The sequence below is a fragment of the Pristiophorus japonicus genome, chromosome 7 (genome assembly GCF_044704955.1).
Source record: "Pristiophorus japonicus isolate sPriJap1 chromosome 7, sPriJap1.hap1, whole genome shotgun sequence".
Lineage (NCBI taxonomy): Eukaryota > Metazoa > Chordata > Chondrichthyes > Pristiophoridae > Pristiophorus > Pristiophorus japonicus.
In genome coordinates this window covers 68814277-68825497 of record NC_091983.1, presented here as the reverse complement: position 1 = coordinate 68825497, position 11221 = coordinate 68814277, and positions in this window count along the sequence as shown.

Here is an 11221-nt window from a genome sequence, read left to right as displayed (position 1 = left end):
GCACATCAGCCACCACACGGGCTCGACAGAGCTAGACCTTTATCCTGTGGCAAGGATTAACCAGGACGACTGGAGACCTGCTCTGCTGCACGGACCTAGTGCGCTCACCTATTGCAGTGTGGGCAGGTCCAGGCTGCCCCTAGGCCCTCAGCTCTTCTGGGCCCCGTAAGTTCATTCGCCGCACCTCCGCCATGATGTTCCAGGGCCCGGTGCTCCAGCTCTATTTATAGCCCCGACCTATGGTGGTGTTCTCGCACAGGTCGGGGCAGCCCATGATGTTCCAGGGCCCGGCGCTCCAGCTCTATTTATAGCCCCAACCTACGGTGGTGTTCTCGCACAGATCGGGGCAGCCCATGATGTTCCAGGGCCCGGCGCTCCAGCTCTATTTATAGCCCCAACCTACGGTGGTGTTCTCGCACAGGTCGGGGCAGCCCATGATGTTCCAGGGCTCAGCGCTCCAGCTCTATTTATAGCCCCGACCTACGGTGGTGTTCTCGCACAGGTCGGGGCAGCCCATGATGTTCCAGGGCTCAGCGCTCCAGCTCTATTTATAGCCCCAACCTACATAGTTCGGGGCGGCCCATACACCACATCTGAAAACAAATTGTTAGGTTGCAGCATGGTAATTCATTCCGGCATGCTACCAGCTTCATTTTTTGCCTCTGTGGATTATCATTTCTCAAAGTAAAGAAAATAACTTGCATTGAAGAGATAAATTGTGGATGCGCCGAACTTCCTCCAGCTCACCTTTGAATAATGTGCCAGTTCTCATCGCCAAGACACAGGGGAAATATTTAAGCACCGGAGCCAGTTCAGAGAAGAACCACAAGACTGATCCCTGGTGTCAGAGGACTGAGTTATGAGCAAAGATTGTAGGGTCTTGGATTTTACAACCTTCAAAGGAGGTGTCTGAGAGTTAGCCAGATAGAAATATATAAGATAGTAAGCAGTAAGGAAAAGATAGATTCGGAAACTTATTTCAGATTAACCTGTGACCCTAGGAGAAGGGGGACATAAGTACAAACTAATAAAAGGCAAATTTAGAACTGAGTGATTAACACATGAAATAGAATACCCGAAGGATAGTAAAAAGGAAGAAAAGACCTGCATTTATATAGCACCTTTCACGGCCTCAGAACATCCCATGGTGCTTTACAGCCAATGAGGTATTTTTTGAAATGCAGTCATTGTTGTAATGTAGGAAACGCAGCAGCCAATTTTCGCACAGCAAGGTCCCACAAACAGCAATGTGATAATGATCAGTTAATCTTTTTTTAGATGTTGGTTGAGGGATAAATATTGGCCAGGACACTGGGTAGAACTCCCTGATCTTCTTCAAAATAGTGCCACGAGATCTTTTACGTCCACCTGAGAGAGCAGACGAGGCCTCAGTTTAACATCACATCTGAAAGCCTCTGTAAAACCTAACTACTTGACCACACCTTTGGTTATCTCTCCTAAACCTTTCTCCTCCATCCTTTTCATTGTCCTGATTCCCACTTATAAAGCACTTTGGGACATGTTTGCTATATCAAAGGTGCTATGGTTGCAAGTTGTTGTTGTAGATAATAGGTTATTGCACTGATGTGCTTCGCTTATTTCATGTGACTTAAGCTTTTTTTTCAGCAAGTGCAAAATATCTAATACACCAATGCTGTTTTTTTCAAGAAATAGAGCTTTTGGTGAATCCATGCATGTATAAGGTGTCTGTTCATAATTCTCATGGGAGATCTGACAAGTCCACCAGTTATCGATTGTTCTCCTGACTTCACTGTAGAGCTGTGCTGAATAGTTATCTTTATATATATGAAATAGAGTGATGTAAATTAGTAGAGATTGTGACAATAATAGCAATCTCAACTGAATATACCAAAATAAGCAAATAAAAGGCAGAAAATGCTGGGACAGCAAAATTTGAAACTATTTGGAAAAATCCAATTGTGCAGTGTTTGCTGGTCCTACTCGCAGTTGGAAATTGGTCTTTTCTCAAGTAATTTTTTTGGTGCACAAGGTATGGGATGTTAATGTTGTGGAATGGTACTCTTCCCAACTCAGGAACCCGTTTCACGCGGTCCTAGGTGCCAGTAGAATAAATGGCAGTAATTTTCGGGGGGTAGTTGTGGCATTCTCCTGATCTCACGCCATATCTTCGACAAGAAAATCAGCGGAATGCCCAGAGTAATGGCAGTTTACGCTGTTTCTCCGGAGCTTCTCGTAATATTTTGCTGAAGTTATGGTGTGAGATCGGGGAACCCCTGAGGAAACTCCACCCCAAACATTCCTCTACTCTGTCCCAACAACATGCCTTGGCAGAGCACCTCTCTCAGCCACATTCCCCCTTCCCCACCACCCTCCCACCCGCTCCACTGCAGCACCGCCACCACAACAACCGTTGCACCAGTGTGACAATTGTCTTCCATTTCCCACAGCAGTTTTATTGTGTTTTGTTTCTCCGAGATTGCCAATTAGTGTCATTTTTGTTCTGTAGGCTGTTGCCCAGTCAGGGTTAGATTGAGACTGTCCAAACTCATTTCATATTTGACCCGTTATAGCTGGAAGACAGAGGAGACTTTCATCCCATTAGCTTGGGCTGGATTTGAATCCACAGCACCAACCATTTCCTTATTCCTGTCTATTAACCTAAACATCTGTCCGGTTTGGGAAACTTTCCAATGAGCTGGCATTAGGTAGGTTCATCACTAATTGGATGCTAGAATCAGAAATATTGGTGGTAAACTACTGATATGACCTGCAAATTAACCAATTAAAAATTATGCGTAGTTTTAGCAGTAAAACATGACTCTAGATGCCCCTGAGGCTCATAGGGCTCAAATTTCCCCAGGAGTTGCCCCGCTTTTTTTGGAGCGCAGCTTTTTTTGGAGTAACTTAAAAATCGCAAATTTCCCCATTTAACTTGCTCCAGTGTAAGTCAGTTAGTTAGGTTTTTTTTTAGTTTCGTTTTTTTTCTCCAGCCATTTACGCCTGTTTTGACCATGGAAGAAAATTTGGCCAGCTAAAAGTTACTCCAAACTAACTTAGGCCAGTGTATGTGGCCACTTTTGTAGGCACAGAAAAACCTTACCTACATTTAAGAAATCAGCGTAGATAGCCAGAGATAGGGGGAGAAGGTGAGTTAGAGGATTCTAAAGCACTAAGCACCGTCACAGCATCAGCACAACATCAAAACAACTTCAGCACAACATCTTCACATCATCAAAAATAAATGAAAGATAAATCAGCTACTGAAAATAGAGCAGTCCTGCCTTGCCGACTGCAGAATGCACCGGCTAGCCCTTCGGCCAGGACTAGGGGCGGCAGGCACCCATGACTAGGGGTGAGGGATTTTTTTTTTAAACAGTTGTTCCTAAATGTTGTGTGTCGATAATGGAACACGATTCAGTTTTAATGCAAAAAATATTTTATTGGAAAGTTTACAATGCACTTCCACAACAACAACATTAACAACAACAACAACAGCAAGAAAGGCTGCACCCATCTCTTACCCACATATTGGGGAATGTGCACTTCCTTATAGGGGCGGTGATGGTGGTGGAGTGGAGGGGGGGGAGTCTGCTTGGGTCTCAAGGCTGGTGTGGGGATTGGAGTGGGAGTGGCATTTGATTGTCAGGCCTGTGTAACCTTATTGCAGCAACTAGTTCCCTCATGGCCTCTGCCATCATTTGCACTCCCTCTGAAATGCCCGCCCTCAGTTCCCGTCTCAGTGCTGATATTTCTCCTGACAGTGTCGCAACCTCATCACGCACCCACTGACGGCGGCCACGAGTGATCGGGTAAGGGCATTGGTCTCCTCACCCAATGACATAACCTGATGTACATCTAATGAAGGCTGCATCTCAGGAGAGACTGGTCGGCTTCTTCTTCCCCTCGCCGTGGGTCTGCCTAGTGGCACCCCTCCAGTGTGAGGTGCAGGCTGGGATGGTGGGGCCCTGGGTGTTCCAACCTGCATTCCACCACTACTACTGGGACCCGCAATCTCGGAAGGTGTGAAACCAAGGAATGTCGTGGCAGAGCTTATGGAGGTGTCTGGCAAAGTGATGCCCTGTACCATGGACTGATCCATATCACGATCAGCATTCTCCCGTAAACACAGATCTATGGAACCCTCCTCCCCCCACCCACCTTGGTCTGGAGCGGGCACATCTGGATCTTCTTGTTGATCTTCAGGATGTTCAAGATTATCTTCTTGTTCTGCAAAATACAACAGATCAGTCAAATGGTTAGCAAGAAAGGAGGGGGCAGGATGGGTGGAATGAGTAGCAGGCCAGTCAGCAGGTTGATTTGAAGGGCGACGATGCATTTTCATGATTGACCCTCACCCTCGCGTGTGGGCCCAGCTTGTGCAGAGCTGATTCTTTTTCTGCAGGTGCAACTCAGCAAAGCAGCGACCCTCTGTTCCAGTGGTGATAGTTGATGTAGATTTGGTGGCCCTCCTCCTGTTCTACTTCTCTCCCTTTTGTTGTGGGCCAATTTCTTCTGCAAAGATGAAAATATAATTTTTGCCACATGGTGATCACAGTAATAATTGCAATTCCATTTAAAACTCAAGATAATACTTACACTCACTACTTGACCAACGACCTGGCATTTTTTTTCACACTGGCTTCCAGTTCTTGCAGTCTTCACCCATTCTTCTGCAACTAGGTTCCAGCGTCTCCTCACTTCTTTGGGTGGAACTTTTGTGGGACTACTCTTACTGATATCCAGCTCCTGCCATCTGTCCTCAATGACAGTGACTAGTTTCTCTACCTCCTCATGCAAGAAGTTCTTCGTCCTTGTTGCACGCTCTTGCGGTCATTGGTGTATTGGATTTACACTCAGGTGATCTTGAAAACACACAGTTCTCACCTTTCTTGCATCTATGCAGCACTGCTTTCCACTCCTTCAGCCACCCAAAAATCACAATTCACACCTTACCTTCTAATATGGCCGACTGCCAATGCTGCTGAGGCACTGAGGATGCTCTCCCTTTAAATGGCCGATTGCCAAGGTTCCTGCCCCATTGTGCATGCGCGCATGCTTTAACGCGCATTGGGCATGCGCGCACGCACAAAGGTCGTATGTCCCTCTACCGGAACTCGAGGACACGCCGGGCCCAAGCCCCGCCCCCCCCGGCGGCTGCGCTGAACAAGCGAAGCGCAGCCCAAGCTCCGCCCTCCGCAGGTTTCTCAGTACCACGCCACGGGCCCACAGGGATCCAGGAATGGCCAAATTATCCCGGTAAGTTTTCGGCACGTTTTCTCCACCACGAAGTTGGTGCACCACATCTAACTACGCTGCTCTAAGTGGCGGGGAAATTTGGGGCCTTAGGCCTAAAAGTGCACAGGAAAAAAACTGCGCGATTCTCTGGCTCCTTGGAGCTCTAACTCAGCTTGGCACGGCGCTCAGATCACAGCGGGGGGCGGAGCCAGACACTCACGCCGATTCTGTAAGCAGTGGGGAGCGGGTCTAATTCAAATGAGGCAATGTCGTGCCGGCAACCCTGCGCATGCGCATTGGAGCGTGCGCACACGCGCAGTGTGAAACAAACATTGGCACTCGCCCATTTTTAAAGGGACTGGAGGAAAAGTGAAGATTTGTCTCTTGGACCCCTGAAAAGGCTTGTGATTTAATTTTTGTGATATTTTTGTGTGTGAGGGAGTGCTTTTAGCAGCACTGTTGAATAAATCACCTGCTGAAATCAGTGAGTTCAGCTTTTCACTGCTAAACTTGCAGAACCGGTGCTGCATTGGTGCATGCAAATTAAGGACTGTGTGTTTTGAGAAATAAGAGTGCCAATTCAACTTTGCAATGGATCAACGTCCACCAAGAACAAAGAATATCTTGCATGAGGAAGTGGAGATATTAGTAAATGTCATTGAGCAGAGATGGCAGGAGCTAGATACCAGCATAAAAGTGCCACCTAAAGAAATGAAGAAACGGTGGAACCAAGTTGCAGAAGATTACTGCGCAGTGGTGCATACCATGAGATCTGGAAGCCAGTGTAAAAAGAAATGGCACAACCTTGGTCAAGTAGTTAGTGTAAGTAATATTTCCCATTTTTAATTTAATCGTAATTGTAACCTGGCTATCTGTATGTCCCACCTTGCAGACTGACACACTCTGTAAAAAGTTATATTTTACTCTTTGCAGAAGAAATTGGCCCACAACAAAAGGGAGGCAACTCGGACAGGAGGAGGCACGCCCAATCTGCATCCACTGACACGCTTGGAACAAAGGGTAGCTGCTATGATGAGTCGTACATGGAGAAAAGCAATCACTACAGCACAAGCTGGGCCCGCACGCGAGGAAGAGGGTAAGTCCTGAAAATGCATCATGGCCCTTCAAATCAACCTGCTGCCTAGCCTGCTATGTGTGAGTACTCATGTCACCCATCCGGCCCCTTCCCTTGCTGTTAAACATTTGACTGTTCTGATGTATTTTGCAGAACATGATGATGATGATGATGATGATGATGATGATGATGATGATGATGATGATGATGCTGCTGCTGCCAACCCTGAGGATCCTGAGGGTACAGAACAAGGACCAGTACAACCAGATGCGGACAAACCAGACTGGATGATGGCAGCGATGAAATGTCTGCAGGGGAGAGTTTCCAAATTAATGTTTATGAGCCCCCATCAAAGGGCATCAGAGTTTCAACCCCTAGCATAGGTCTTGGTTCCACCTTCCATGGTTTTGCTTCCGATGTTGCGGGTCCCAATGGTGCTGCTGGTATAATGCAGCATTCTACAGTCAGTGCACTACCGTCCCAGCCTGCGCCTCCCACTCGCATAGGTTCTGGTTCCACCTACTATGGTTTTGATTCCGGCGCTGCGGGTCCCAGTGCTGCTGCTGATATCATGGAGCAGTTTACACCCATTCGTCCAACATCCCAGCCCATGGCTCGCACTCGAGTGCTGTCGTCTGGAACACCGAGCGCCCCATCATCCCAGCCCGAGCCCCTCCCTCTAGTTCTGCCGTCTGCAACACAGAGCATCCCACCATTCCAGCCCGAGCCTCTCCCTCTAGTTCAGCTGTCTGGAACACCGAGCGTCCCACAGTCCCAGCCCGCACCTCCCTGTGTAGGGGTGCCGCTAGCAACACCGAGTGTCCCACCGTCCGTTCCTGCGCCTCCCAGTGTAGTGGAGACCCAGGCAGAGGAGAAGGAGATTGGAGACACGCTCTCCTGAGATGCAGCGTGCAACAGATGCGGATCAGATTGTGGCATTGGGTATGGAGACCAATGAGCTTACTCGATCACTCATTGGTGGCATCAGTGCAGTGGGTGAAGAGTTGACGGTCCTGACGGGAGGAATAGCAGTAATGACACGGGAATGTCCGAGGGAGTGCAATCGACGGCACAGGCCGTCGGGGAGGTCATGCAAGTGTCAGCACAGGTCGTCAGGGAGGGCCTGGTTGAGGTAGCTGCTGCAATAAGGGCACACAGCCCGGCCAATCAAATGACACTCCCATGAAGAAGTGAACATTCACTGAGATATGGATGAGACATGGTTGCAGCCTTTCTTTGCTGCTTTTGTTCTTGTTCTTGATGTAGCTGTAGTAGCGTTTTTCAAATTGAAATTGTTTTGTAAGTTTTGTAACTTTACAACTTATAAGTGATCTTATGGATTTTAAGTGATCTTATAATGTAAATGCTTTCACATTTTGTATCTTATTTAATTTTGCACCTAAAAAGTGACCCTGTAGTTTAAGTGTTCTTCAGAGTGTAAGATTTTTCACATTGAAACTGTTTTGTAAGTTTTGTAACTTTACAACTTATAAGTGATCTCAGGGTTTTCAAGTGATCTTATAGTGTAAATGCTCTCACATTCTGTAACTTATTTAATTTTGCATCTAAAAAGTGATCTTGAAGTTTAAGTGATCTTACGAGTGTAAGATTTTTCACATTGCGATTGTTTTGTAACTTTTGTAACTTTACAAGTTTATAAGTGATCTTAAAGTTTTTCAGTGATCTTCAAGAGTTATATTAAAAAGTATAGTTTGATACAACAAATATTTTATTACAGTGACGTTAACTTTTCAATAAAATATTTTTTCATTAAAACTGTTTCATGTTACATTAACACAACACAACGTAGGAACAACTGCAAAGAATAAACATGTCCATGCGCAACAGTGATCGCAGAGCCCTCAGGCATCAGTAATTGAAGTATTCATGGATGAGCTGCTGGCGCAAGGCTCGAGCAATCATTAAAGGAGCACGATGGACGGCCCTCCTCCGACCTCGTGCTCCGGCATCAGGCACTTGCATGCATTCCTGATCGTCGTCATCATCCACATCCTGCTCTTCCGTAATACTATCATCATGCACTGGAGCCTCACGTAGGTCTTCTGGTTCCACTACCAGCTCCTGCTGCCTCATGATGGCTAAGTTATGAAGCATGCAGCACACAACAGTGAAGTGACCGGCAATCTGAGGAGAGTATAGCAACTGTCCTCCAGAATGGTCCAGGCATCGGAATTGCTGTTTCAATATGCTAATGGTCCTCTCAATGATGCTGCGCGTCGCAATGTGCGCCATGTTGTATTGACGGTCAGCTTCTGTCCGTGTCACGCGTAGGAGCGTCATGAGCCAGGTGGTCAGGCCGTACCCTTTGTCTCCCAGTAGCCAGCTCTGCCCTTCTGGCTGCTGCTCAAACATGTCAGATATAACGCTGTCACGTCGGATGAATGCATCGTGGGTGCTGCCAGGGTATCTCGCAACGTCTGACATGATGCGTTGCTTGTCGTCACACACGAGCTGCACATTGATAGAGTGGAAACCTTTCCTATTTCGGTACTGCTCAGAATCCTCCACAGGTGCTTGCAAGGCTATGTGGGTACAATCAATGCAGCCCTGTACCTTTGGGAAGCCGGCAATCCTGAAGAAGCCCACAGCCCTCTCATGGATCGCTTGTGCGGTCATTGGGAAATTGATGAAGTCATTCCTTCGCGCATACAGTGCAGCCGTGACCTGGTAAACGCAGGCATGTATTGCACGTTGAGAGATGGCACACACATCTCCAGTTTTAGCCAGAAACGATCCCGAGGCATAGAAAGAAAGTGCAGCTGTTACCTTCACTGCAACAGACAGGGCAATTGGTGTTCTGCTTCTGGGCTGCAAATCTGCTCTCACCATATCACAGATCTCAGTGATAACTTCTCTGCGAAAACGCAGCCTTTTCACACAATCAGCCTCGCTCATGTCCAGATACGAGCGCCTGGTTCGATATTGTCGACATGAGTAAGGTCACCTGCCCATCAACCTACGGGCTACGACGTTCCTGGTGTGGTGAGCTCTAATGAATTCTCTCCTATGCAGTGAATTGATGGCGAACCATTGCATAATACGTGGTGTTGACAGTGCAGCACCCATTATGCAAATTTAAGTATAAAACTGTCTATTGGCTGCCTCTCCCTGTCCAAATGGCCTCAGTCCCCCTCATAGCTCGAAGGCTGCTTGATTGTTGTGTCTTTGCCTGCCGTCCAGTCACTGACGATGCCCATATCCCGTGGCCAAATGGCCTCAGTCCCCTCACAGCTCGAAGGTTGCTGCTGTATCTTCGACTGCCGGCCAGCCACTGATGCCGCCCCTATCGCATGGCTGAATGGCCTCAACCCCCTTCGAAAGCTGTGTGCGTGTTGCTTCCTCGGCTGCCGGCCAGCTACTGACGGAATGAAGGCCTGCCTGAAGCACCGCAGCTCGAAGGCTGCTTGCTGCCGCTGTTGGGGCTGCTGTCGAGACACTGACGCCACACCCCTGCCTGTCTCCAACATGAAAGGCCTGCCTGAAGCACAGCAGCTTGAAGACTGCTGCTGTTTCACACAGGTAGGAACATGGATTATTTAATCTTTTCTTTGCTTATAAATTTTTATTCAGGTTGGATTTATTTGTATAATATCTGTATAAGTATGACTAAGGATTGATTGTAGAATTTAATGACTTCCCTTCCCCTCCCTCTCGCCCCCTCCCCGCCCCCCATTCCCTACGCCTAATTTGTAACCTACGCTTGATTTTCTAAAGTGTAGACAAGGTTTTTTCGAACGTACAAAAATCTTCACTTACTCCATTCTAAGTTAGTTTGGAGTAAGTTTTCACTGCCTAAACTTTGAAAACAGGCGTAAGTGGCCGGACACGCCCCTTTTGAAAAAGAAATTGTGTTCCAAAGTGAAACTGTTCTAACTGACTAGAACTGGAGCAAACTAAATGCCGAGAATTCAAATTTCTAAGATACTCCATTCTAAACCAGTTGCTCCAAAAAAACAGGAGCAACTCAGGCCGAAACTTGGCCCCTTAGTGTGCACACAACATTCAATGATGCAATCCTTGACTTTGTGCGCATCACATTATTGAAATGTTCGGAAATTAAGCCTTTGTTCTGACTCATTGAAAAGATATTCTAAAATGTTAGATTTTAACAAAGTAAAAAATTAGTAAACTGACACATGAAAAGGACAAGTGCAAAGTGACTACAGTGAATGAATTGGAAGCCTGAATTGGATCAATCAAAATATCAGTCAAAGTTCATTTAAATTTGGACCAATGGCTGAATCAACATAATCTTACAGTACAATTCATTCTTCCTGCACTGTCTATTTAATTAAGGTTTACTAATAAATTACGGATGGTGGTAAAATACACCGCCATCGTACTTTTCTACTTTTCATAATTAGGAAGAAGGCAGCAAAATAAATAAAATGTGGAAACATGGTTCCAGCTGTGGCTCAGTGGGTAGCACATTTGCCTCTGAGTCAGGAGGTTGTGGGTTGAAATCCTACTCCAGGGACTTGACACATAAATCTAGGTTGACACTCCAGTGCAGTGCTGAGGGAGTGCTGTAGATGTTAAACCAAGTCTACCCTTTCAGGTGGACGTAAAAGATCCCATGGCACTATTTTGAAGAAGAGCAGTGGAGTTATCCCCGGTGTCTTGGCCAATATTTATCCCTCAATCACCATAACAAAAACAGTTTATCTGGTCATTATGAAGTTGCTGTTAGTGGGAGCTTGCGTAAATTGGCTGCCGCATTTCCCACATTATAATAGTGACTACACTCCAAAAGTACTTCATTGGCTGCAACGTGCTTTGAGAAGTCTGGTGGTCGTGAAAGGTGCTATATAAAAATGTAAGTCTTTCTTTCTTTCCAAAATGATAATTTCCAGCATTTCAAATGATGGAGTACCTCATTACAAATAGCTCATAGATACCTATAACAGC